At 37.7% G+C, this 9,386-nt stretch overlaps 1 long non-coding RNA gene across 1 annotated transcript; it reads right to left on the bottom strand.

The window, feature by feature from the left end:
* Positions 1 to 190: 190 nt before the first annotated feature.
* On the bottom strand, positions 191 to 9,287 carry LOC109473135. The gene is made up of 3 exons (XR_002140406.1): positions 9,114 to 9,287; positions 4,611 to 4,878; positions 191 to 384 (listed from the first exon to the last, which is right to left on the bottom strand). It is a non-coding gene; the product is annotated as an uncharacterized LOC109473135 (long non-coding RNA).
* Positions 9,288 to 9,386: the final 99 nt, after the last annotated feature.

Raw genomic sequence — 9,386 nt, 5'->3', positions numbered from 1 at the left:
TGGGGAAAGACAAGAAAATCAAGCTCTAATATTATAATGTCTTTAGTTGTAGAAGACCATACAAAAGTCCCTGTAATTTTTGTTGTGTCAATAAAGAATCTGTAGAATCTGTATGATATAACTTGGCATAAATTTGTGAGCCTACACTACATGTATATCTCCTCCACTGAAAACTAGCCTCTACCAGGCTTCAGAGGCGGCTGGAAAGAGTAGAAACTGGTAGTTAGAGTAGAAAGTTCTTGTGGTCACAGCACATCTGTGCACACTCGTCCATGGACGACACAGCCCCCACGTTGTTGAAGGTCCCAGCATCCACCCCTGCTGAGGGGGTCGACTGTTGGTACTCCATCCCCTGTCTACACACGGACTCATGGGCTGCTAGAGCTGGGGTAGACAGAAAAAACATGAACACCAATAGTAAAGGCCCATCACCCTTCACTTAACTGCGATGGGGGCTGACATCGTCAACCAGATACCTTTGACCCAGTGTTGACGTCACACTTCAAAGAAGCCACGTGACAAGCCTCACTGGGTCAGTATTATTTCAAGATGCATTGTATTTATTCTAGTATTTTATGTTTGTTTGTTTTTACCCGACGAAATAAAGAATAAAGAAATAATAAAATTGGTGTGGCCACAGATAAAACTAAAAGGTATAAATTATACAGTATTGCACATCAGCTACATGTATGTCTTCTATAGCTAGAAGCTTAAAGTTATCTAACATTGACTTTTCATCATTTGGTAATGTCAACTGTCATAATTCCGCTTAACTTAAGCTTCTCCTTGCTAAAGAGGCTTTTTTTGCCACCAATAAAATTTACTGTTTGTATTCTTTACAGGGTAAGGGAGAAGGGTGAAGGTTGATCTATTCTCTACTCAGTATCCGTACACAAAGCTGTGAGTACATCATAAAATACCAAACAAACTTTGCCTAATAAAACAATAAACAAACTTTGCCACCTGTACTCAGGGCTTGAAATTCATTTTTGGGAATAGGTGCACTGGTGCACCCAACCTAAAAAATTAGGTAAACAAAAATCTTTTTGGGTGCAACACCATATAAAATGAAACCTAATTATTATATTAAAGACTTTACTTCTCTTTAGAGCTTGAATTTGAAATGGGAGGCTAACTTCAAAATTATCTTAAAGACATAACTGCTACAAAGATTTTATTATTTTTCTGACACTTAGATGCCAAGAATATCATGTACAAAAATACCTACAAAAATATTTAGGTGCACCAGTCCAGTGCACCCACAGAAAAAAAATAGGGAACACAGCCCCAAATTTGGGTGCACTAAGGTGCACATGCACCCAGTATTTCCAGCCCTGATTATAATATAAAACACCAAACAAACTCTGCCACCTGTACTCCTTCTGTGTGACCTATACATGAATCAGCTAATGCCTTTAAATTATAGGTTCTTAGACATTGTGTGTTCAACAAAGTAGAAGTCATTTACAACATTTCATCGCAAAAATTCATATAGAAGTATCACAGTTGCTAGGGCTGCATGTTGACAATGATGTTGATATTTAGAAAGCAAATATAACTAGAGTTCCCCGATCTCATACCTTCGCCAAATGATGTTAAACTTTATGACTGACAAATTATAGATTAGATTATTCCCCCCTGATTTAAGAAATAGGAACCTAATTTTCATGAATTAATCATTCTATCATAATCTCAACCAAAAGACAGTCTTATATATGTTAACAAACAATGCATTCTAGCATTTCCTAATAAATTATGCAAATGAGGTCCTGATTTGAATAAATTGTGTTTAATGATGTTCACGTCAACTAAACTTTCAAATACCACAAGTATGAAATTCCAGGCAGTTATCATTACATAATTATAAAATTTTCTCATTAATTATGCAAATTAAGTCATTATTAACATAATCAATATCTTCCTGTGTTTCTCTCATTGTCAATTACCAATGTCACAAGCTTCAATTGTCCTATCATGGAATGCAGCTGATTTATAGAATTTCCCCATAAATTATGCAAATTACATCCATATTTGCATAATTGTCACATAATTATATTAAACATCGCGTAAGCTACCCACATACCAAAAATCACGACGATCCGTCAATCGGTTCTTGAGTTATCCCCTTTTGAATATTTTCAAGAATATATCCCTGCAGTTCTAGAGCAAGCCGCTAGGGGGCCCAAACTCACGTCACTTCTTCCCCAGCACAAGAGCTACCTACCATCCAAATTTCATCACCATAGCATGTCTAGATCATGAGATATCAAAACCGGAAGTTCAGCTGCAGTACCATAACAAGCCGCTAGGGGGCCCAAAATCTAATCATTTTGAGGTCTCATCAAGACCTACCCACCTACCAAGTATCAAGACAATCCATCAAGGCCTTCTCAAGTTATCGTGTTTACAGACAGACAGACAGACACACACACACACACACACACACATACACGAACGCCCCTGAAAACATAACCTTCTTGGCGAAGGTAATAAAGGGTGATAAAGGTAATAAACTGCTACAAAATAACAAAGAAAATAATCAGTGTTTCCCACATTTTACTGTTGCCAAGTCATGCTATAATTACTGAAGAGCAAAGTACAGGTACAACTAAAACCTAACTGGTTCAATAAAATGCAGAAGACCAAGTTTTCAGACTCTTAACTCCACCTGGTAACCTAGACTCTAAACCACGGTTTCTTTTCTAAAAGGCAAATCTAAAGATATCTACCAAATACTAGCTAGGCCTAACAAAATAAATGTTGTGTTTCCTATTACAGTCCAGAAAAAATTAGGGTACGGTAGGTAGGGATTCTACTTTTTTTTTTTTTTTTTTTTTTTTTAGTCAAAGCCGGGACAATGAACGTATGATCTGTTTGTACTACACAGAAATTTGGGCAGTACAAAACAGATCGTAAAATTCTTCAACAAAAGAGTTTGTATATACAGGGATCTCCCCAGAAATTCAGAGCAGGGTGGAGGAGGGTGCGAAGGGGAGGTCTGGGAGGGGGTTCCTCCCCCCCTCCGCATTTTGTCTTTTCCAAACACAATGGAGGTCATTTCCTGCAACTTCAGTTCTACATTTTCTGTACAACTGCAGATGTATAAGGCAGTAGAAAGGTTCAAGATCTGTACTTAATTATCCTCATGTTCAAAAAAATTCTATTATCACCCTTAATTTTTAAAAAATTGGGCATAGGTTCCCCGGATGACCCCTAACCGGGGGCCAACGGTGCTTCCACAAGTTCAACAAGTGAAAAATACATGATACAAAATGTACATGTATTTACTACCTGGAACTTGGAGCAATCTATTCCAAAGAGACATTAATATATTAAAAACTAAACCAAATCCTATTTCTCAAACAAATCACATATTGACACAGCTGAACAAATAAAAATGTGATCATGTTTATAAACTCCACTCAAAAACAATTTTTGAGAGACACTCGGGCCACGGTACTAAGCGTGATAATCTCTAATATCTCATCTGATTCTCCCAATATGTAAAGGGTCTTTACAATGACAGCATCCAACCGCACATACATAGAAACAAAAATATTACACAATAAACCAATAAATTCGGAAAATTTCTCAGTAATGTTTGAAAATTAACCTTACTAAAATATATGTGAATTTTTATTTCAGTTGTAGCCGAAAAAAATATTTTTCATGCGTTTAAAGTATCGTTTTAGCACTGTAATATGTACTTATTACATGTATCTATACATTTGAATGCTATCTTGACCTTTGACCATTGTTATTGTGAAAACAGGTCGGCCATGTTGTCTTTCTCGCCGTCAATTTTCGAGCCGTTTTTTCGAGCAAATTTCAACCGTTTTAAACATTTTACGGCCTCAAAAACTCATATAACGAGGAAAACAAGTTGTAGTTGCTATTTTCATGCGTAACATTTCTTCTGGGGATGGATTATTTTTCCGTCGAGCTGCCGAAAACTTAGCGCCATGCCGCAACCATGTGGTCGGGCGCGGCCGGCCGGCGGGAGTTTTACTTTGTATCGGTGAGCTTTCGCGATGTAAACAAAGACAGTCGGAGTTGTTTACAGAAAATTTTGTTGTGAAACGCCAGCGGGGTGTCAGATTTTCTACCAATGACAACGTTTTCTTTGCGGCGTCATGGCGAGATCGACAATTCATCGTCAATTCACAGGATTGTGCCAACAATGGAATTTATGAATAGCGGCCCGACCCGTGCAAATTATTAGCGCTCGATCCACGCCGCCCGACCGAAGAAAATTGTAATGACGAGCACATTTATCGGGGATAAAACCCCCAATTTTGAAAATTTTGAAAACCGACCGCTAGCCGCTCGAAATTTTTAGTCGGCCCAAAAAAGGCTAGGGTCGGGGGGTTTTTCATAGGGTCGGTCGGGTAACCGGAAACACAACATTTTTTTTCCTAGGCCCTACCTATACACACCTCAGATATTCAGGTGTTCAACATATTCTTGAGAAAGCCTCAAAAACACTGTTTCCAATGTGGTAGTCTTATGGCATGGAATTATCAGAGTTGACTTGAAACACATGTAAGTATTGTTGGTGATGCATCGAAATATGAATATGGTAAAAACACAACATTTTTTTTAAAACTTACCTCTTGGTACAAGAAGACAGGATATAGCCAGGAGTAGAATTCCAAAATGGTGTCTCTGCCGCATGACTGTACACTGTTGACATCCACTGACCTCCATACTTGCAGTTTATCAGTTCTGCTGATATTTTTCAAAAATTACAACTTTAGGTTTCACTTAATATTGTAATCTCAATCACCAAAAGTCTGTGTTTTATTCGTAGAATTGAATAGAATCATTCAAGAAGTTCCGTTGGTTGATTCTCATCTTCTTGAAAGTGCCATATCCAACCTGAAATTTAAAAGAAAAACTGTGTAAGTTTTCTATTCAGTACACAAAATAAGAAATAAGTGTACAACTTAGCTTGGGTACCAAACCCATAGCACACTGGACACAAAGATATTTTGTGTCCAGTGTACAACTACAAGTTTGATTCTTAGTCCCCTACCACCTTTCTATGGTATCAGTACTTCATTTCCATAAACCAATGAACTTTGATTCTGTTATATACCATTTATATTAATTCATAATAACTTAGATTTTCATTTGTAATAATATTTGGCATTTTCACTATTTTACAATAGTAGCCCCAATGTGTTGTTGATCTCTCAAAGACCCACAGATGCACTAAATACACTACTGCACACACGAATGCATGGATGTTAGACCACACATAGCCATGCTTCAATCACCAATGTCAACAGTACCCGCATGTTTCCTCTGAAAGCTGTTTCCTGTTCCCAGAACACAGGAAATGTTACTACAAGTGTTTCTGGCAAGATAGTTTGTAGGGCATTCTCCACAAATCTGTTAGTGTTACTAGCAGTACAATGCATATGAAAATCGTGACTGACGCATTACAACTAACAATTGTATGGTTGTAATACAATTACAGAAACCATGCCCATAGCTAGGATTTGGAATGGGTGGGGGCGTTCTTCCTACAGTCCGACGGATCAATGAGCACTGTAGGCGAGTGCCAAATGCACGTCTTAGGTTCCTAGGGGGGCCGGAAAATTTTGAAAATTGAACTTTTGAAATGGTCCGGGGGGTGGTCTGGAAAATTTTGAAAAGTGAGCTTTTGAAATGGTCTGGGGGGTCCGGAAATTTTTTTAAAATTGAAATTGCATTTTCTGCATTTTTTGAGAGGATTTCAAACTAAGGAAAAATCATAGTACACACAAGTGACCAGTTTTCTAGGATTCCAGTCCCACTGGTGATACAAATCAGTCCATTTTTAAAGAAAAATGTTGGACTTTTAGATAAAAAGCGGACCTTTGAGCCTTGTGGGGGGCTCTTCCAACATGGAAACATTATTCATGATTTTGCAGTGTAGAGGTCACTGTAAAAACCATGGACATGAATTTTTAAACACCTCAGTAGGCAAATTTTGACCTTTATCAGAGTCAATGTGTCACTCTAACAGAAGGGTTCTACTGTTTTGCTCTGTTGAAAAAAAGATGGTCCAGGTAAGGAACTATTTACAACATAAACAGCTCTGAGAACTCTCCCATAACCAAAGCACTTCAAGAATGTGTCAACTTTCTATATCAGATTAGCATGGCTAGTTCTCTTCAATCTAACTGTAAGTGTAAGTTTCATAAACTGCATTTCAGGTATTATTTGTACATCATGTATTTCATGTTGTAAGAAGTACACTTCAAAGTGACATTTCTTGAGAAATCTAACTCAAAGTTTGTCAAACAGGAATTTGGGAAATTCTTTTAATTCTTTTACTGATTTTGGAAGAAAGAGGTAATGTCTTATAATGTTTTAGCTTACGTAATCTGGTCCTTTTAAAATTTGTTCAGCATCATTTATCCCAACCACTATAATCAACAAATGACCCATGTAATGTAGCCTTGGTTTCATGGTTGTTACATAACATATATACCGGTAAATGTAGTACATGCAGCAGCACAGTAAGGTCTTGGAAAAAAAATGTTGTGTTTCATATTTCAATACTGAAAAAATAGGGCCAGACTAGCTATATACTACATGTAGTGTTATTTTTTTTAGGCTTTGGTGATCTCCAGTGATCCAACTTATCTACTGAACTGTTTAACAAAGCTTGCATGGGGACACATGTCAATGTCGGAAAACTGATTGTACAACATTTTATCACTCAGGTGTCAGATCATGGAGCTAGAAAAGGTTGATCATCTCCAAAAAATGTATGTCCCTTGCAGGAGTACACCTACTCCAACCAACCCCAACCCCCACCCCAAAATAAAAAGACAGGTTCAGCTGTTTTTTCTAGGGTCAGTCAGGAAACAGGAAACACATTCAATATTATTTTTCCTAGACCTCAGCTAAAAAAATTGATGTCTTGGCAGTTTTTTCTAGGGTCGGTCAGGAAACAGGAAACACAACATTTTTTTCCTAGGCCTAATCTGTATCACAGGCAGCAGACAGAGGGTCACACACATACAGGGCTCAAAATTAAAGGTGGTACAATGGGCACTGAGCACCAAAATTTAGGCTGGGACATCTAAAAACTTTTTAAGACACTTTGGGACATTTTTTGAACAGAAAAATAATCAACATCAGAATGTCAGCCCTTGTTTTGTTTATCAGGCACACGTCCCGGCTTTTGGATCCGGAAAAGTCACACCGAATCTCCTGTCTACTCTGCAATTATAATGCACCAGGGAGTGGACGTAAGCAAAATAAAGTTGATTTGAAGCTAAAGTCATACTACACTTCCAAAAAAAAACAGGTTGGGACAGTTCATCCTCACTTCGGGACAATTGAAATGTATTTTTGGGACAGTGCTGGGACAATAGGAAGAAAAGTTAATTTCGAGGCCTGACTTGTACATTTGTACAAAGTTGTGTTTACAATGTCTAAGGGGAACTATGAAGTGTGACAGGAATTTCCTGAGTCGTGACTTGTGAGCTAAGTCACAGAAAATAAATACAAAGACAGGTGCAACTGCCTTATATGGAAATGCCTCAACCAGCAAGTTCAAGTATCAGTTAAAGACATTTACATTTTTTCTGTAGTTTTGCTGAGTTTTAAAGTTTTAGGGTTGATTAAAGTACCATATAGCTGGGACAGGGGCACATGTTAGCAGAACACACTAGCCTCCATATCATGCCAAAAACTGGAGGTTTTGGGGGTCTTCAGGGTGTTTGGGAGCTTTTATGTGCTATTTTCTAATTGCATATAGACAACATAGCCGGCCTGGTTGAATTACCCCCTTTTTTAGAACTGGGCTAATCAGAAAACAGCCGAAGACCACCAAACCCCCAGTTCTATAATCCTGCTACGGAGGCTAAGAACACAGTACCCCTGAATGAAACCTGTAATGTAATGTGCATATAGCACTTCTCCAAAATGTCTCATATACACATATCTAAGGATGACATCTCGTATAGTTTTCAAATGTTGTGTCAGAAAGGATATCATAGACTGTCTGATGCAACGTTGACCAAATATTCAACAAAAACCATGTTAAATCTGAAGTTCACAGTTGAAACAATTCTACAGTATAACATAAATACAGAACACCCATTCGTAGTGACACAGTTTTACAGAATCCACAAAAATAAAACAACCAAGAATATTATATGATCACAAATAAACAGCAAGCAAGTGCGACAGTGGATAAATTTAGCAAGGTGGTTTTAACCAAAACTTTACAGAAACTTCTAGTAGCAGGATCTCACAACATCACACTGATAATATATCCTGTACTAAATATATCTAATACAAACATCAAGAAACCCATGCTACAATCTTGGAGAAAATTATATGATCACAATAAATAGTAGCAAGTGTTAGTTACAGTGAATAAATTTGGCAAGATGGAAAAGCCAAACTTTGCAAAAATTTCTCGTAGCAGGATCTCACAACATCACACTGCACATATCCTGTACTAATATTAAATAAAAACATCAACAAAACCAAGCTACAATCTGGGAGAAAATTATATGATATCACAATAAACAGCAAGCGTTAGTTACAGTGGATAAATTTGGCAAGGTGGTTTTAAGCAAAACTTTGCTGAAACCCTTCGTAGCAGAATCTCACAACATCACTCTACATATCCTGTACTAAGTATATCTAATGCAAACATCAAGAAACCCAAGCTACAATCTTGGAGAAAATTATATGATCACAATAAACAGCAAGTGTTAGTTACAGTGGATAAATTTAGCAAGGTGGTTTTAAGCAAAATTTTGCAGAAACTCTTCGTAGCAGGATCTCAAAACATCACTCTACCCATATCCTGTACTAATATTAAATACAAACATCAACAAACTCAAGCTACGATCTGTTTTTCGTTAAAACAACATTCTGTGTTTGGGTTTTGGAAAGAACTATGGGGGAGGGGGGCGGTACCACCGACTACCAACCTCTTACGGCTCAAAAATCACACATACGTCACGAATAAACGCCTCTGCGCTATATCTACGTATGGAAATCATTCTTAGGCATTGTTGTGTAGATATTTATCATATTTTGGGTTATAGAAATGTTCGAATCTGATGAAAATGCGAGAAAAAGCGTCTGTAACTTACCCAGGTTGTCGGATATTTCGCTGCACTTGCTACAAACCACCGCTAGGGATTGTGGGAACGCTGGGAAAGTTTCGTCAGCGATGTAAGAACTGCTCTCATTGGTCGAACGAAAGTTTCCTAACTCCTGGCGTTACCTCGCCTGTCATTGGTACACGTCTGCAAACTTTTTGCAACTATTGCAGACGCTTCGAATTTAACTCATATAAACGCTGTATCTAAATTCTAGACATTGTTGTCTACACTTAGACCAAACACCCCCAAGCAAAATTGGGA

This window comes from Branchiostoma belcheri, unplaced genomic scaffold (assembly GCF_001625305.1).
Source record: "Branchiostoma belcheri isolate BF01 breed outbred unplaced genomic scaffold, Haploidv18h27 scaffold29, whole genome shotgun sequence".
Classification (NCBI taxonomy): Eukaryota; Metazoa; Chordata; class Leptocardii; order Amphioxiformes; family Branchiostomatidae; genus Branchiostoma; species Branchiostoma belcheri.
The sequence above is the reverse complement of the archived record's forward strand: the minus strand, read 5'-3'. Positions and strand labels throughout refer to the sequence as shown.